The sequence below is a fragment of the Heterocephalus glaber genome, unplaced genomic scaffold, assembly GCF_053883595.1.
Source record: "Heterocephalus glaber isolate CG9 unplaced genomic scaffold, H.glaber_assembly_v1.0 deba00001532, whole genome shotgun sequence".
Classification (NCBI taxonomy): domain Eukaryota; kingdom Metazoa; phylum Chordata; class Mammalia; order Rodentia; family Bathyergidae; genus Heterocephalus; species Heterocephalus glaber.
The window spans coordinates 20,046,580-20,064,092 of NW_028258330.1; positions in this window are offsets into that span (position 1 = coordinate 20,046,580).

A 17,513-nucleotide genomic window follows, 5' to 3' on the forward strand; every position below is an offset into this window, starting at 1 on the left:
ATGTCCCTGTAAAATGGCATTTGGAGGGCAGGCAGACCAAAGAAGAGAGTGGCACTCAGGGAATTGAAGGGAAGGGCAGGTTTATTTGCTAGTGGGCCCAGCAGAAGTCACTTTCCAGAGTCTAAGCCCATTTCTCCATTTGTTCTCATATTTATTTGTTCTTCAGCCAGGGTCGGGGAGAAAGCAGAATTTTACAGAAGCAGAACTTAGCAAAGGGTAGGGAGGTGGAGGTAATGTTGTTTTTACAATTTATCTTTAAGACAAGGAGGTAGGCAGCTGTGTTTCAGCAGTTCATCTTCTGGGCACAGCGACCTTTGTGGGTTTAGCAGGAGGAAGAAGCCTTAGACTGTCAGCCTTGAGACCATCAATCTCTGCCAAGCTTTGAGACTGTTAGTCTCTGTTTTGTCCTTTGTTCCTTTCCATTTCACCTGTCCATGGACATCTCCATCTTTTTGTGAGGAACCCTGGATGACCTTGGAGGTCATAGGTAAGCAGATTCAATCCTGTATAGATTAAAAAGTGGCTTACTCTGATTGATATTTGTTATTTTTGAGACAAGGTCTCTCTCTGTTATTCAGGCTGGCCTTGAACTCACTATGTGGCCCAGGCTGGCCTCAAACTCACAGCGATCCTCCTGCCTCAGCCTCCTGTCCTGGGATTATAAGCATGCACCAGTATACCCAGCCTTACTCTGTTTTAACTTTCTTCTCTGGAAAACACTCCTATGGATCTATAGACATAATTGGGGTCAAGGAGGATCTTAGTTAGAGCTTCTTTACTCTTGCTTTGACATATCAATTCAAAGGGCTAATATTCAATCATTAGGTTTTAATTGTACTACAGTGTCTTACTCCCTTACTCAGAAGAGATTTACTATTAAAATTGGTGCAGTTCTTCAATTTTGGCAAAGGCTTTAGGAATAAAATACTATCTCCATTCTGCATGGAGAACTCAGTCCTCTGAAAAGGTTAAAAGAGCCAACCAGACCCTAAAATAAACTCTGGCAAAACTTTGCCAAGAGACTTCTGAGTCTTGGCCCTCATGAGGATTCAAAATACCCTCAAACTGGGCTAAGTATGAGTCCATTTGAGATGCTACATGGGAGTCCTTTTCTATATTCTGATATGGTAGTAGACCCAGAGGCCACAAGACTCTTTACAGCAACTTATTAAACTGGGCCAAATACAACTATATGGAAACAAATTCCTGGCAGCTCCTGGCCCAGGGGGACCACCTTGTGTCTACCCTGGAGACCAAGTACTCATTAAAGCTTGGAAAGAAGGGATTCCTTCCAGTTAAAACCAAAATGAGGGCTGGGGATTTAGCTCAATGGCTTCGCCACCTGCTGCGCAAGTGCAAGGACCCAAGTTTGATCCCTGGTACCAAAAAACAAAAACAAAACAAAATGAAAGGGCCCCTTTTCAGTGAACATTGCCACACCCATGCAGTAAAGTGGCAGAGATAGATAACTGGATTCACCTTTCTAGGATAAAGCCAGCCCCACTTGAACTGTCTGAGGGAAAAGACTACCCAAAAGAGAAAGCCTATGAGCCTCTCTCTGGAAGATCTGGGATCCTCTTCCAAAAGCAAGACTAGTCCTGCTCTGTGTGCAGGTGAACAGAGTCACTAATGACCTCTGATCCACCATAGCTTACATGGTCATCAGTATTTGGACTCTTGCTTTTTCACTGGATTCATAATGTGGATAATCGTGCTAAGGCTAAGGCTCTCAGGCTCTTGCTAGTTTATCTAATATTCCCCTTCACCATGCTTTTCTTTCCACAGGAACCATGAAAATAAATCTTCTTAGAAAACATCTTCCAAATACATAATAGCATGGAAAAATAATGTCTCTAATTGCTCTATCTGTCATCATCCACCTTTTAGACCAAGAAATAGTCTGATCTGCTCCTTCTCATATTTGGGTTCTGCCTCCTCAACCTAATAGTCAAGCTCATCTATTCAAGGCTTCAGATGATGATCCAGACTACAGCCCATGCTTCTACTGACAAAATCACAGAATTTTTTCCCATTGAATAGGTAGCTCAACAATTCTTGACATATAGAAACTAACTCTTTTCTCATTGTTTTCTGACATGTTCTTTTCAGCCCAGCTGGAAACATCTGAATGTAGTTGGAGAGAACATAATGCCTAGTAGGTAAGGCCCACAGCCCCTTTTAGCAGGAAGGAGCTATAAGAAAAAAGAGACCTCCACTCCCTCAGCATTTCATAAAGAATTATGTGGATTCAGCCTCTCAGGGGGAGATCAGGTAGGATTTTAGGGCTGGAGCAAAACCGGTCAAACAGATGGGAAGAATCTGTGAAAGTCATGAGTCCCAGAGCACACACAAGTTCCTAAGCACTTAGGAACATAGGACCAGTCAGAAGAGTTGTATTTTTAATCCTTCAATCCTTTAATCTGGTTCTAAACCAAGCAAGTCTCTGATAGGACCGATTGAATCTGGTCCCAAGCCAAGTCAGTTTTTGCTGTGACAATCATCCCAAATGCTTTCTTTCTATGAAGGGTGCACCAAGCCAAGAATTCCAGATACAAGAAACCTTCTCCATTATCCTTATGGCTGCTGTGGATCTGTTCACCAGCCCACCCTCACTGTGCAGAGCACACTTTTTTTTCTATCTTCAATAAATGTACATCCCCACTACTTTTTCTGTGTGTCTTGTCCAATTCTTTGTCCGGGACAACAAGAACCTGGAAGGAATTTCACCAAGACCCAAAAGCCAGTTACAGTTTGGCTTGAGAGATATGCAGGCTATGAAAACAGCACATTTCTGCTGTGTGTGGTTGAATCATGGAGGTGCCCTTACTTTCAAGCACTTTTTAATGCTCTCCTTCCTGGCTTTTATATGGTAGTTACTTATCATTTTCATTTTCTTTCACTATGTTGTTTCTCCTTTGGAGACAAATAACAACAGGATTCAATCTGTAAAACCATGAGCCAAAAATCAACCTTTTCTTAAAAAAACCCAAAAAACTGTTGGAGAAGATGTGGAGAAGTTGCACTATTTGTGTGAATGTAAAATGGTATAGTTAATTTTGAAGACAATATGATGATTTCTCAAAAAATTAAACAGAACAACCATATGATATAGTAATTGCAATTCTGGTTTTTATACCTACAATAGTTAAAAGCAAAGGCTCAAAGAGATATTTGCACCCCCACATTCATAGCATTATTCCCTGGAGTTGAAACATTATTCACCATAGTCAAGGGGTAACAGCAACCCAGGCTGCATTGATGGACTAAATTAAGTACAATGTGGTACATACAAATAGACAATGGGAAATTCCTTAAAAGGCAGGAAATTCTGGCCTACATTGCAACATGGTAGTACCGTGAAGATATTACACCAAGTGAAGTAAGCTAGTCATAAAAGACAAATACAGTGCTGTATAATTACACTTCTATGGGGTACCTACAGTAGTCAAACTGAGACACAAAGAGTAGAATAGTGGTTGCCAGGGCTGAGGGGAGGAGGGAAAGAGGAGTTATTGTTTAATGAATACAGAATTTCAGTTTTTCAGGGTGAAAAGCTTTCTATAAGTAGTGGTGATCGCACAACAATGCAAATATATTTAATGGCACTGAACTGTACACTTAAAAATGGGTAAGATGATGAGTTTTAGGTTAAACATATTTTGCCATACTTGAAAAATTTCAAAATCTTAAACTGCTATATTTGGAAACACATTTTAAAGAAAGAAAAAGAAATGGGGGCGGCTGTGGATCCTCGGGTGAGACGGAGTGTGAGGAGCAAAAGGTGAGCCTAGCTGAAGGAGGGGACGCGGTGTCCGGCGCCCCCAGTCTATGGAGCAGGGTAAGACGGCAGAGGCGGAGAGCCTGGAATCGGCAGCGGAGCATGAGCAGATCCTGCGAGAGATCAAGAGCACCCACGGCCTCCATCCGGCCCGCGCTCAGGTCTGTCTATGATGGTGAGGAATATGGACGACTCATGCAGAAGCTTGAAACTCGCATCCGCAATCATGGCCGAGAAATTGAGAAAATGTGCAACTTTCATTACCAGGGCTTTGTGGACTCTATTACTGAACTGCTAAAAGTGAGAGAAGAAGCCCAGAAATGGATACTAATAGAAAGACAGAAAAAGAAATGAAGTACTAATGAATGATAAAACATTGACAAACCTTGAAAACATGCTAAGTAGAAAAAACCATTTACTAAGGCTCTGTAATGTATGACTCCATTCATATGAAATGCCCAGTACAGGCAAATTGGTAGAGACAGACAACAGATTAGTGGTTCTTTAAGGTCTGGGCATAATTGGGAAAGAAGGATGATAGTTAAAAGAAACAGGATTTTTGTTTTTGTTTCTTTCGAGGTGATAAAAATGTTCTAAAATGGACTGGATTGGTTATTACAAATCTAAGAATGCATTAAAAACCATTGAATTATACTCTTTAAGTGAATGAATTGTATGGTTGTGAATTTTATCTCAAAGCTCTTCAAGGAGTCTGAATTGGTAGGGACACAATGTATAAAATGTAGTTTGCACGATGATAACAGCACAGGCATGCAGAGGGAATGGAGCTAAACAGGAGCAAAGTTATTGTACACTATTGAATTTAAGCAAAGTTTTATATGCTATTGAAATTACCAAATGAGTTGGTAAAAGTTAGGTGTTATGCTGGGCATGGTGGCACATGCTTATAATTCCAGATCTTGTGAGGCTGAGACAGGAAGATCATAAATTCAAGTTCATTCTGGGCAACTTAGTGTCTTAATGAGACTCTGTCTCAAAAAAGGCAGGGGTGGTATGATGTAGCTTAGTGTGAAAGCCATTAGTTCAATCCCCAATACCAAAAAAATTGTATTACTGTAATTTGCAAGACAACCACTAAGAAAATAACTTAAAAATATAGTTAAAAAAACCAGGAAAGGCAGAGGCAGGAGGATTGCAAATTCCCAGGCTGGGAGCTTAGTGACTTAGCAAGACCCTGTCTCAAAATAAAAAATAAAAACATGGTGGGCCTATAACTCAATGTGAAGGCCCTGGGTCCAATCCCCAGTAAACATACACATATACCCCAGGAGTATTAAAATGGTACAATAGAAAATACTGATTTTACAGTAGGTGTGGTGGTGCACTCCTGCAATCTCAGCACTTGGGAGGCTGAGGTAGAAGGATCGCTGTGAGTTTGAGGCCAGCCTGGGCTAAATAATGAGTTCAAGGACACTCTAAACTACATGGTGAGACCCTGTTTCAAAAACCCAAAAACAAAAACTTTTTTATTTTAGTACAGAAGAAGGCAGCAATGGAGGAAGAAAAATAAAAAAGACATAGAAAACAAATAGCAAAGTGGCAGATGTAAATCCTACCTTATCAGTGTGAATGAAATTAGATTAAACCCTCTAATAATATGGCAGAGATTGACATGTGAGTTAACGAAAGTATAGTTCAACATCTGCTACTTATTACAGATGCAGATTAGATTCAAAGACACAAATAGTTTGAAGATAGGATGGAAATGATATACCATGCAAATAGTAACCAAAAGAGACCTGGAGTGGTTTTATTTTTTGCCTTTGTCAGAGTGTCATGTAAATGGAATTTTTCAAATAGCATAACACATTTGAGTTTCATCAATGTTGTTGCATGTATGCATAGTTTGTCCCTCTTATCTTTGAACAGTATTCCTTGTGTGATATATCACAGTTTGTCTATCTGTGCACCCACTGAAGGACATTTAGGTCATTGTATTCACTATGAATACTGCTGCTGTGAACACATACAAGCTTTGGTGAATATAATTTTCATTCTTTAGGATATGTAGAGGTGGGATTGCTGGGTCATGTGATAAATGTGTTTATAAGAAACTGATTTCCTGAGGCTGAGGCAGGAAGATCACCACAAGTTCAAGATTAGCCTGGGCTACACAGTGAGTTCAAGGCCAGCCTGAACTACACAGTAAGACCCTGTCTCAAAATAAAACAAAACAAGAAACAGATTTCCTGAATGGCTGTACTGTTTTGAATTGTGAGAGTTCCTATTGCTCTGTATCCTCATCACAGTATTTTTTATTTTAACCATTGTAACAAAAATATTATGCTTTCTCATTCTGGTTTTAATTTGTATTTCCCTTACTAATGATGTTGAGCATCTTTTTATGTGTTTATTTGCCATTCACATATATATACATTTCATTCATGTATGAGTCTTTTTCAAATCTTATGCCTATTGTGTAAGATTGTTACTTTTAAAATAATTATAGAGTCTCAGAAAGTTGCAAACATACCACAAAGGGATCCATGTGTGCTTACTCAGCATTCTCCAGTGGTGACATATAGCTGTAGTACAATATTGTACGGGCTGAATGTCTTCCCTTAAAATTCATATGCTGAAATCCTAACACCCAGAACTTCAGAATGTGATGACTGCATGTAGTAGTAGGGTCTTTAAAGGTAAACTGAGGTCATCTGGGTGGATCTTAACCCAACATGACTGGTATCCTTAAAGAAGAGATTCATCTCTCCTTTAGGACACAGATGTGCTCAGAGGAAAGATCATGTGAAGATGTAGAGACAAACCATTCATCTACAAGCCAAGGGAAGAAGCCTCAGGAGAAAGCAAATCTGCCAGAACTTTGAACTTGGACTCCTAGATTCCAGCACAATGAGAAAATAAATTGCCATTGTTTAGGCCATCCATCCAGTGGGACTTTGTCATGGCAGCCACAGGAAACTAATACAAACATCAAAACTCGAAGACTGACACTGGTACCTTAGTTAACTTACCACAGACCTTACCAAGTTTTTGTCATTTTAAAAAACCTGTATTTATTTGTGTGTGCTGAGTATAGTTTATGCAATTTTATCCCATGTGTAGAACAGCTTCATCTCTGAAAAAGAGCTCCATTATGTTACCTTTTTGTATTTGCATCCTGTACCTCCTCCCCATTTCTTTCCCTTGGCAACTACTAATTTGTTCTTCATTTCTCTTGCTTTGTCATTTAGAGAATGTTTTAAGACTGTGATAATACAGTATGTAGTCTTTTGAGATTGGCTTTTTTTCAGTAAGCATAATACCCTTGATGTTTATAAGGTTGTTGCATGTATCAGGAGTTCCTATCTTTATATTGCCAAATAATATTGTATTATATGATGTTCCAGAGTTTGTTCAACCATTCACTCATTAAAGGACATTTGAGTTGTTTCCAATATTTTGATATAATAAATAGAACTAATATGAACATTCATGAATAGGTTTTTTGTGAGCACAAGTTTATATTTCTCTAGGATAAATGCCTAAGACTGCGATTGCTGTGTTGTATCATAAGTACATATTGAATTTTGTAAGAAATGTCCAGACTTTCTTGAATAGCTACACCATTTATATTCCCACTGGCAATGTATGAGAGATTCAGCTTCTCTGCACACTCACCTCTTATTACATGTTATTTTAGTTGTCCATTTCACATCTACTTAACTGTTCTAGAATGGTCTCAGATTTGAATTTCCCTAATGGCTAATGATGTTGGACATTTTTTTAATGTGCTTATTTGCCATCTGTAGCTGCTCTTTGGTGAAATATCTGTTCATGTCTTTTGTTCATTTTATAATTGAATTTTTTGTCTATTGAGTTTTGAGAGTCCTTTTGCTCATTTAAAAAATTGGGTTGTTTTTCTTATTTTTGAATTTTGAGAACTGGATACAGGTCCTCTATCTGATATGTGATCTGCAAATATTTTCTTCCAATCTGTGGTTTGGCTTTTCATATTCTCTCTGTTTCTCTCCCTCTCCCTCTCCCTCTCCTCTCCTCTCCCTTTCTCTTAGCAAATAAGCAAGTGAAGGCTTGTTATATTTGAATGATTGAGCTGTGTAATCACTGAGGCTACTGTGTATGGACACGAGGAGGAGCTTTTAATTTGTTGTCTTCCTCCGTGGACAGTCTTGAAAACACCCCCCAGCATGGAGGCCCTCCTCACTGTACTTGGTGTTCCCTTGATACCAGACCTGTGGGCCCCAGTCTGGTCAGCTGGAAGCTGCTCGCGGTCCTTGTCTGCCTTCAGCTTATGGCTATGTTCCATGAGTTAGCTGGCTTTGACATTTCCTCTTCATTTCAGGTGCAGGCACATGTGGTGCTCAGATTCATGGCATGTTCTGTGCAGCTGGCACAGAACTCTCACTCCTATCCACTCAGCTTACCTTCTTTGGCACTGGATCCTTGGCAGTACCCTTTTGCTCCCCTGTGTCCATATGCCTGCCCTTCTATTGGGTTGAGATGTTTTTTTCTGCATTCAGCTCAGGAGAGAATAGTCTGGCTTTTGGATGATCAGCCTATCTACGATCAACTTCTGGGTCTGCTGGCCAGAGTTGGCTATGTCATTGGTCTCACTGGGTTCCTTTCTTTTTTTGTGATGCTTTGAAAAAAATTGTGCCTGGGTGCTCAAACCCAGAGATTTGTGCATGCTAGGCACTGAGCTACAACCCCAGAGCCTAGGGGAGCCCTTCTGAAACCTAACTATGCTCATGTCTATGGCTGTGGCAGGGAAAGGAAAGACCCCCTTTTAATTCTCCAAATAATATTCTTTGAAAAATAAAAGTTTGAATTTTTTATAAAGTGATAATTTCCTAGGTGACTTTTTGTGTGTGTGTGTGTGTGGTGCTGGAGATTGAATCCAGGGCCTTCATGTTGAGCTACACTCCCAGCCCCTTTTTTGAGACATGGTCATTAATTTGCCTAGTCTGGGCTCAAACTTTCTATCCTACTGCCCCAGCTTCCCAAAGGGCTGGGATTACAGGCATGTGCTACCACACTCAAGCTTATTTATTTATGTATTTATTTATTATTTTTCCTAGGGAGGTCCAGTTGTTCTAGCACTTTTAATTGAAAAAATTGTTCTTTCCTTAATGAATTTTCTTCATAAATTGTCTTTGTATCTTTGTCAAAAGCCAGTTGATCAAGCATGAGTTCAAGATCAGTCTGGGCTACATAGTGAGTTCAAGGCCAGCCTGAACTACGTAGCGAGACCCTGTCTAAAAGAAAAGAAAAGAAAAAAAACTCAGTTGACCAACAGGGAGCTGTAGTGGACGTCTGTAATCCAATTTTAACAAAGGGTTGGGGATGTACCTCAGTGGTAGAGCACCTGCCTAGCATGTACAAGGCCCTGGGTTTAATTCCAGTGCCATCAAAACCAGGAAATAAAACCAACCAAACAAACAAACAAAAAACAAAACAAAAACAAAAACAGTTGACCAAAAGAAAGAAAAAAAGTAAAAAAGAAAAAAATTAGTTGACTATATTTATGTGGGTCTATTTCTGGGATTCTTAATCTGTTGCATTAGTATGTGTATATCTATTCACCAATACTGCACTAACTTGATGATTATGGCTTTGTGATACATCTTCAAACTGGGTAGTGTGCACGTGCGAAAGAATGAAGCGGGACCTTCATCCTACACCATATACAACATTGACTCAAAATAATCAAAAATCTAAGCCTAACAGCTAAATCTATACAATTCCTAAAAGAAAATGGGAAAATCTTCATGACACAAAATTTGTCAATGATTTGTTGGATATAATACCAAAGCACTGGTAAAAATAACAAAAATAAGTTGGACTTCATCAATATTAAAAACTCTCATTCATCAAAGAACATTTTCAAGAGAGTAAAAAGACAACCCACAGAATGGTAGAAAATATTCACAGAAATTTAAATACCCAGTTATATAAAGAACCTATCAACAACTCATCAATAGCAAAAAAAACCACAGCAAACTAACTCAAAAACAGGCAGAGGATGAGAAGACATTTCTTCAAAGAAGATATACAAATAGCATAAGCATATAAAAAGATTAGTCATTTTTAGTCATTAGGGGAATGCAAATTGAACCCACTTGAGGTATCACTTCACATCCATTAGGATGGCCATTATCAATAAAACTGAAAATAAAAAATGTTGGCAATGATATGAACAAATCTGAACCTTTGTGCACTGCTGGTGGGAATACAAAATGTTGCAACTGCTGTGGAAAATAATGTTTCCTCAAAATATTAAACAGAATTACGGGGGCGCCGGGGATTTAGCTCAGTGGTTCTGCTGCCTGCCTCGCAAGTGCAAGGTCCCAAGTTTGATTTCCGATACAAAAAAAAAATACAATTACAGGACTCAACAATGCTACATTTCAGAATATATCCAAAAGAACGGATACATGTACACCAGTGTTTATAGTAGCATTATTCACAATAGCCAAAAGGTGGTAAAAAAAAAAAAAACCTGTCCATCAAGATGAATGAATAAACAAAATGTGTTTTACACACGGAATATTTTTCACCCATAAGAAGAAATGAAATCCTGATACAAGCTACAGCAAGGATGAACTTTGAAAACATTGTGCTAGGTGAAATTAAACAGACACAAAAGGACAAATACATGATTCTATTGATGTGAAGTACCTAGAGTAGGTAAATTCATACAGAAAGTGGAATGGAAGTTATCAGGAGTTGAGGGAAGAAGAGTGAGGAGTTAGTGTTTAATGGGTATACAGTTTCTGTTTGAGATGATGAAAAAGTTGTTGGAAGTAAATAATAGTATAGCAGTGACAGTTATACATCATTGTGAATGTACTTAACGACACTGAATTGTACACTTAAAATGGTTAAATGGTAAATTTTATCATATACATATTTTGCCACAATATAAAAATTTACCCCCTCCCCAAAAGAACACTCCCCAAAACTGGTAGTGTGAAACCTATGCCTTTTTCTTTTCCAAAACTGTTTTGGTATTTTCATTTATTCACCTTTTCATATACATTTTAGTGTCAGAATTTTAAAATTCTTTCTAGGATTTTGATTGGAATTACATTAAATCAATTGGGAAGGTTGATATTTTAACTAAACTGTGTCTCCCAATCCATGGACATGGCACGTTTCTCCATTTATTAGATCTCCTTTGATCTCTTTCATTAGCATTTTGCAGTTCTCAGCTACAGATCTGTCACATGTTTTGTTAGACTTATACTTAAGTATTTGATTTCTTTAGCTATTATAAATGATACTGCTATGGACTGAATTGTTTTCTCCCAAATTCATATGTTAAAGCTATATCCTCCATTACTTCAGAACGTCCCTGTATTTAAAGACCAAGCCAAGGTAATGAAGGCTAAATGAGGTCATGTGGGCCCTAATTCAATAAGTCTGGTGTTCTTACAAGAAGAGAGACTCCAGAGCTCGCTCTCGCTCTGCCATGCGAGGATACAAGGAGAAGGTGGGCATCTGTAAGCCAAGGAGAGAGTCTCAGGAGAAATGAAATCTACTGACACTTTTTTGGAGGGGTGTGAATCCCCTTACTCTGATTGATCTTCTCTGAGACCACATTGGTGGTGGGCTTTGGGGCACCTCAGGGCACCTTGGGAGAGAGGAAGGTTAGGCTCCTTATGGGGCCTTGCTGGTGTGGTTACAGATATGGTTGCATCTGTTTCCTCTGTGAAGTTTGACTAGAGTGTGGGGGTTATTGCTTTTAAGTTTGTCTTGCTAGGTTGCTCTTTACTTGGTCCTTTGGCTCAAGAGAGCAGGTTTTTGTTGGAGTATTTTTTGTTTGTTTATGTTTACACTCATTGACATTTCTGGATTGCTAGTTTTAAAGTTACAAATCTAGGATGTATGGGGCAAAAAGAAAACTCAGGGAAATCTCTGCCATATCTTTCCTCAGATGCTGACACTCTTAAATAATCTGTCTCCTTTTCTCCTCCACTCATATTTTTATGTTTGCTTTATATATAACACCTAGGGTTTTAAGTTATGCTTAGCAGAAAGAATAAGGAAAACCACACACTCCATCTTAGGGAAAGCCTCCATAACTCCTTTTTGCTCGCTTTATTTGTTTTTTGGTGCAAAAATATTTTGCACGCTTTAGTTTTTCCTACTCCTCACATCCTCCCTCACCCAGCTTTCCAAGACCTCTCTCAGTGCCCACTGTCCTGGAACACGTCACATCCTTTTTCTCATTTCTGTGATCTTCCCCCTAGTCACTCTGTGGTGCCCATACTGCTTAAGGGAGAACTAGGATTGCTGTCCCAGCCCTGCAGAAGAAGAAACAGAGTTGGCTCAGTACATTTTGTTTTGTTTGGGAAATCAAAAGGGAAGGGTTGAAGGAAGCAAAAATCAATGCCAAGATATCATCTTGGAAAGATGAGGGACATCCCTCACCCTTCCTTAGAGACTGTTCATGTGGGGGGTCATCTCATCTGGGAGGCAGGAAGGAAGGGGAAGCATGTCCAACTTGGCAGAGGGTGGGTGGGAGAAGCTCAGGTACAGGAGAGTAGATCAGCTTTTAGAGACATCTATGCTAGCAACTGGGGAGCTGTGGGTCAGCAGAACTAATGTAGACACCACCGTTGCTCTCATAACAATGTCCACTATTGAGTGGCGATCTACCTGCTACATGTGTGTTCACCTCATTGTAGAGCTCTGCACGTCCTCATCCTGTATCCCTGGGCAGAGCTCTACCCTTTGTTTTTCTTTTTTTTCTGGTACCAGGAATCGAACTCGGGTCCTTGCGCTTGCGCAGCAGGCAGCGAAACCACTGAGCTAAATCCCCGGCCCTACCCTTTGTTTTTCAATGGCCCAGAACACATCCTATAAGTCTTATTTGAAATGGACAGGCCTAGCTCCTATTCTTCAAGGTAGTAGGTAGACGGGTACAGTGGGGCTCTGAGTGTCCCACCTAGATCCTCTTTCCCAGCCAGTGTGCCCCTCCCCATGCTGTGGTAGTGCTGGCTGCTGACAGCTCACAGCTGCCTCCTTCTCTCAAGCACTGCCCATGGCCATGCAGGACCTGCTTTACCCAGGAGCTGGACCATGCTTGTCACCTACAGAGATCATGTTCTTGCCTAGCTCTTTTCCCTTTCATGACTTGCCTCTTTCCCTCTTTTTCTTCTACAGAGCACTTTCATGTGCACCCAAGTCCTCATTTCAGACTCTTTCAGGGAATCTCTCCTAAGATAGTGAGCTATAGTTCATGCTGAATAAATTGTGGACTTAACGGCAATGCAGTCCCATTCTACTGGCTGTGTGCAGGGAAGAGGAGGCCTTGCCGGAGCACTTTCTCTGCACACTTACATCCACCTGCACGCGCGCACACACACACACACACACACACACACACACACACACTGTTCTCACCCTTCCCCTCTCCCGCCTTCTGCTGCTGAGCTGCTCCCCAGGGGAAGAAATGAATTTGGAGAAATTCTGGCATCCTTCAGGCTTGATGATGGGTTTTTGATTTTCAAGCAAGATCAAAAGGGGTTGCCCCTGTGTCACTCAACAGAGATAGGGGAATAAGGAAATAAGGACTAAGGAAAACTACACACTCCATCTTAAGGAAAGCCTCCATAATTCCTTTTTGCTTGCTTTGTTTTTTGGTGCAAAAATTGTGGGACAGAGAGATGCCTGGTACTCTTGGAACCTGCTCCTTCCTGGCCTGGTCTGACCCCAGAGACCTGCTGGACTCCGTGCTCGGGACCAAGTGGGGCACTTTAGACAGCCTGCCAGATTTGGGTCTGCTTAGCCACCACCCTACCACATTCCACTGGCAGCCACAGTTTGTCTTGGCAAGGTGAACCTCTAGGCCCAGTTCCAAGAAGAGCCTGAGTACTGGCCCAGAAAAACCAGCTTTCACCACAGAAGCCAAAGTTGGCTGGACTTGAGTCAGTGCCAGACTGAAGGAAGATGGATCCTCCCCTATCTACCTGAAGGTGGACACGATTCTGGGTGAGTGTGTGGGTGCATAGGGGTGGCCAGACTCCCATGTGGGTGGAGCCCCCAGAAAAGCCCCAGGGGCAACCAGAGGGCTTTTCTGCTCTTCACTGGTCCCTAGACAAGCCTGTGGGAACTGTGCATGTGGAGGGGGCTGGGGCAACCTGAGGCTCCCACCATCCCCAGCCAAGGGTGCTTCAGGGGTGGCTTTAATCCCCAGGCTAGTAGGGGTGGGGGTGAAAAGGCTTTGGAGAACCAAGATCCTAGGATGCTAGGCTCCAAGGAATAACAAATCTACTCCTTGATGGCATTTTTCCTTCTTCTAAACCCTGGCTCCTTCTTTCAAGGAATACAAAAGTAAAAAAGGAATGTCTTGTTTCTGTTACTGCTTTGCCAGGAAACCTCTTCTGCATCTTTAGAGTCATGAAGTCTCTTCCATGTGGAGGAGATCCATGCCCTCAGAATCCCCAACACCCCAAGTCCCCTGAAGTCCCTGCAGCTCCAAACCCCTGGGAGCTGACTGTGTTCCCCACCAAGGCTGAGGCAAGGAGGAGGTTGGGACTCCTTCACCTTTGTGGAGTGGATCCACAAACCACCCATGAGGGATCATCTGGATGTCAACAGAGGGGACTAGACCTGAGGAGTCAAGGTGGGTTGGAATCATAAATAGAATAGGATGGCAAAAGATGGGTTAGACTGAGGTAGAATGACTTGGTGAGAGATTAATTTATGTTTGTTCTTGTATTTTTTCCAGGAGGTAGCAGAAGCTAGTATGGTAAGAAGTACTGAGGTGGTCTGTATTTTGTATTTTGTTTCCTAGAAGCATGACTTTTTGAGAGGTAGGGAAGGGGAAGGACCATGATGTGCCTTCTGCAAGAAGAATGACAGTAGTGAGAGAAAAAGGAGGGGTGAGAGAACAGGGCTACATGTTATAATCAATATATCCTGGACAAAGGATATATGGCAGTTTACCATTAAACACATAGCTAATGTGATAATTTTAAATTAAACATATAATTAATGTAATTCAGCACATTAATAAAATAATGGAGAAAGTCGTTTATCTCAATATACGCAGAAAAGCATTTCATAAAATTTGGTATCTGGTCATATATTTTTGAAATTTTTAGAAAATTAGGAATAGAAGAATAGGTATAGACCAAACATGATACTTAATGGTGAAATGCTAAAAGTTTGTCATCTAGGATCAAGACAAAATGAAGGTGTTCATTATCACTACTTTTGTTTGACACTGTACTGAAGATTCCAGCCAGTGCATTTAGGAAAGAAAATAAATTGAAAGAAATAAAGGCTGCAAGAGAAGAAATAAAACTGTCCTTGTTTGAAGATGACATAATCAAGTACTTAAGAAAATTGAAGACAATCTATGGATAAAGTATTACTGTAAGTGATCTAAGCAAGTTTGCTAGGTACAAGCATATAAAAATCAATTGTTAGGCCAGGTGTGGTGGTGCACACCTGTAATCCTAGCACTCGGGAGGCTGAGGCAGGAGTGAGTTCTAGGCCAGCCTGGACTACATACTGAGATGCTGTCTCAAAAAACCAAAAACTTGCTAAAGCCTGGTGTGATGGTGCATGCCTGTAATCTCAGTGCTCTGGGAGGCTGACACAAGATTGTAAATTGAAGCCAGGCTGGGCAATGTATATATTTAGTAAGAATTTGTCTCAATAAAAAATAAAAAATGGACTGTGATGTAGCTCCGTGTGAAGGTTGTGGGTTCAATCATCAGTACCACACAACCACACACATGCATACACATACATACACCCCTACACAGTCATATTTCTATATATCTGTAATAGAAAAAGAAATTAAGAAAATGACATTTGTAATAGCCTAAAATAATAAAATACTTAGGGATAAATGAAAGATTTCAGAGGGCTATATTATTAAAAGAAATATTAAAATGGATATTAATAGATTGAAATATTTTAAAGTTGCTGATTTTCCATTAACTGATCTATAAATTTAATGCAATCCCAGTGAAGAAACAGCAGACTGATAATAAAATTACTATGTAAAAAAGACACAGGGTAGCTAAGGTAATCATAAAGAACTAAGTTGGACAACTTGCTCTATTAGACATCAAAGTTTAGTGTAAAACTAAAGTCAAGAAGATAGAATGATATGGGTATAAGGATAAATGAAACAATCAATGGATCAGAATAGAGAATCCAGAATAGACCCCTGCATGTATGGACTGGATTTATGACAAAGTTTCCACTGGATTGAGGTGGGAGAAAAGATGGTCATTTCAGTGACTGCTGAAGGACCTTGAGTATCCATATGAAAAAAAAATTGATCCCTATCTCACACTATACACCAAAGCCAATTCTAGTTAGATCATCAGTCTATAAAAACCAAAACAGGGGCCGGGGATTTAGCTCAGTGGTTCCGCCGCCTGCCTTGCAAGCTCAAGGTCCTAAGTTTGATCCCCGGTACCAACCGCCCCCCCCAAAAACCCCCAAAAAACCAAAACAAGAAAATTTCTAAAATATCCTCTTGACTTTGGAACAAATAAAGATTTTTCAAAAGGATATAAGAAGTACCAACCACACAGAAAAAAATTGAAAATTTACACTATATTCATTTTTTTGCAAAAAAAAAAAAAAAAGCCCATGTTGAGAGTAAAGAAAAAGGAGCATGGAAGAAGTGACAGAAGGATCTGAGGTTCACATATGTAGCCAACGCTACACACTCATCAGGACTCTCATTTTGAGGGTCTTCTTGTGAAGGTTAGACTTCAGGTTGGTAACTCCAAGGAGGTGACTCATTCCTTTCCATGGGAATTGCCCATGTAGTTGTTGTTATTGCCACTGAGATGGTAGCAGAGGAAAGAAGCTTGATGATGTAACTGCAAAGGTGAGGATGGGGTGGGGGAAAGTGGCCACACCAAGCTAAGGAGTTAAGACTTCAAAGTTGCTAGCCGTAAAGACCCCATCTCTTCTTGGGGAGATGGACACTATAAACTCTGACAATTTTCCTATTTGGAAAAGTTATCTTACAGAATAGAGATCTTGGGGTTCATCTGAAGCATATCAAACATGTCCAATGCTTGCTTTATTTCAAAACTGGCCCTGCAGGTGAGGAAACAGACCTTGGAGTTCAGGCTGGCCAAAGGCTGCTAGTCTAGCTCCTAGGTTTCACATTTGGATTTACAATCTGCTTGGAATTGTTTTTGTGTGTGTATGGATGAGAGAGAAGGCAGTGTTGACTCAAATGGTAGCTTACACAGCATTGTGAGATCATTGTGGACAGATATCATGTCTAATAGTGATCATGACACTTGTCACATCCCAGGAACCAGGCAGTGACCATCATTCATTTACTGCTGTGTCCGGGGAAGACTAGAGTTCTGCAAGGGCTCAGCCTGGGAGGGCCCCTGGCAGTGGGGAGTTCTCAGAGCTAAATGGAACACAAGTTGTGCATCCAGAACTGACGAGGAGGTCAGGCAAGTGCTGAGAATAAGACATGACAACCAGAGGCAGGATGACTTTCTGTCATGGATTCTAGATGAGATGAACTCTAAGTGCTGGCTAAGAACACCAGAGAAAGAAGTAGTCCCTGGAAGGACAGGACCAGCCCACGTGCCTTGGCAAGTGTGTTTATCCAAAGGTGCAAGGCATAGGCACATTGGTTGGGAGGGACAGGGTTTCTGGAGGCCAGAGTCTAGAAGTTCCAAGGAAAAAGAAGAGAGCCTGAGGCCCAGGCTGGACACTTAGCCCACTGGATAGTGGGTCAAAACACAGCCAG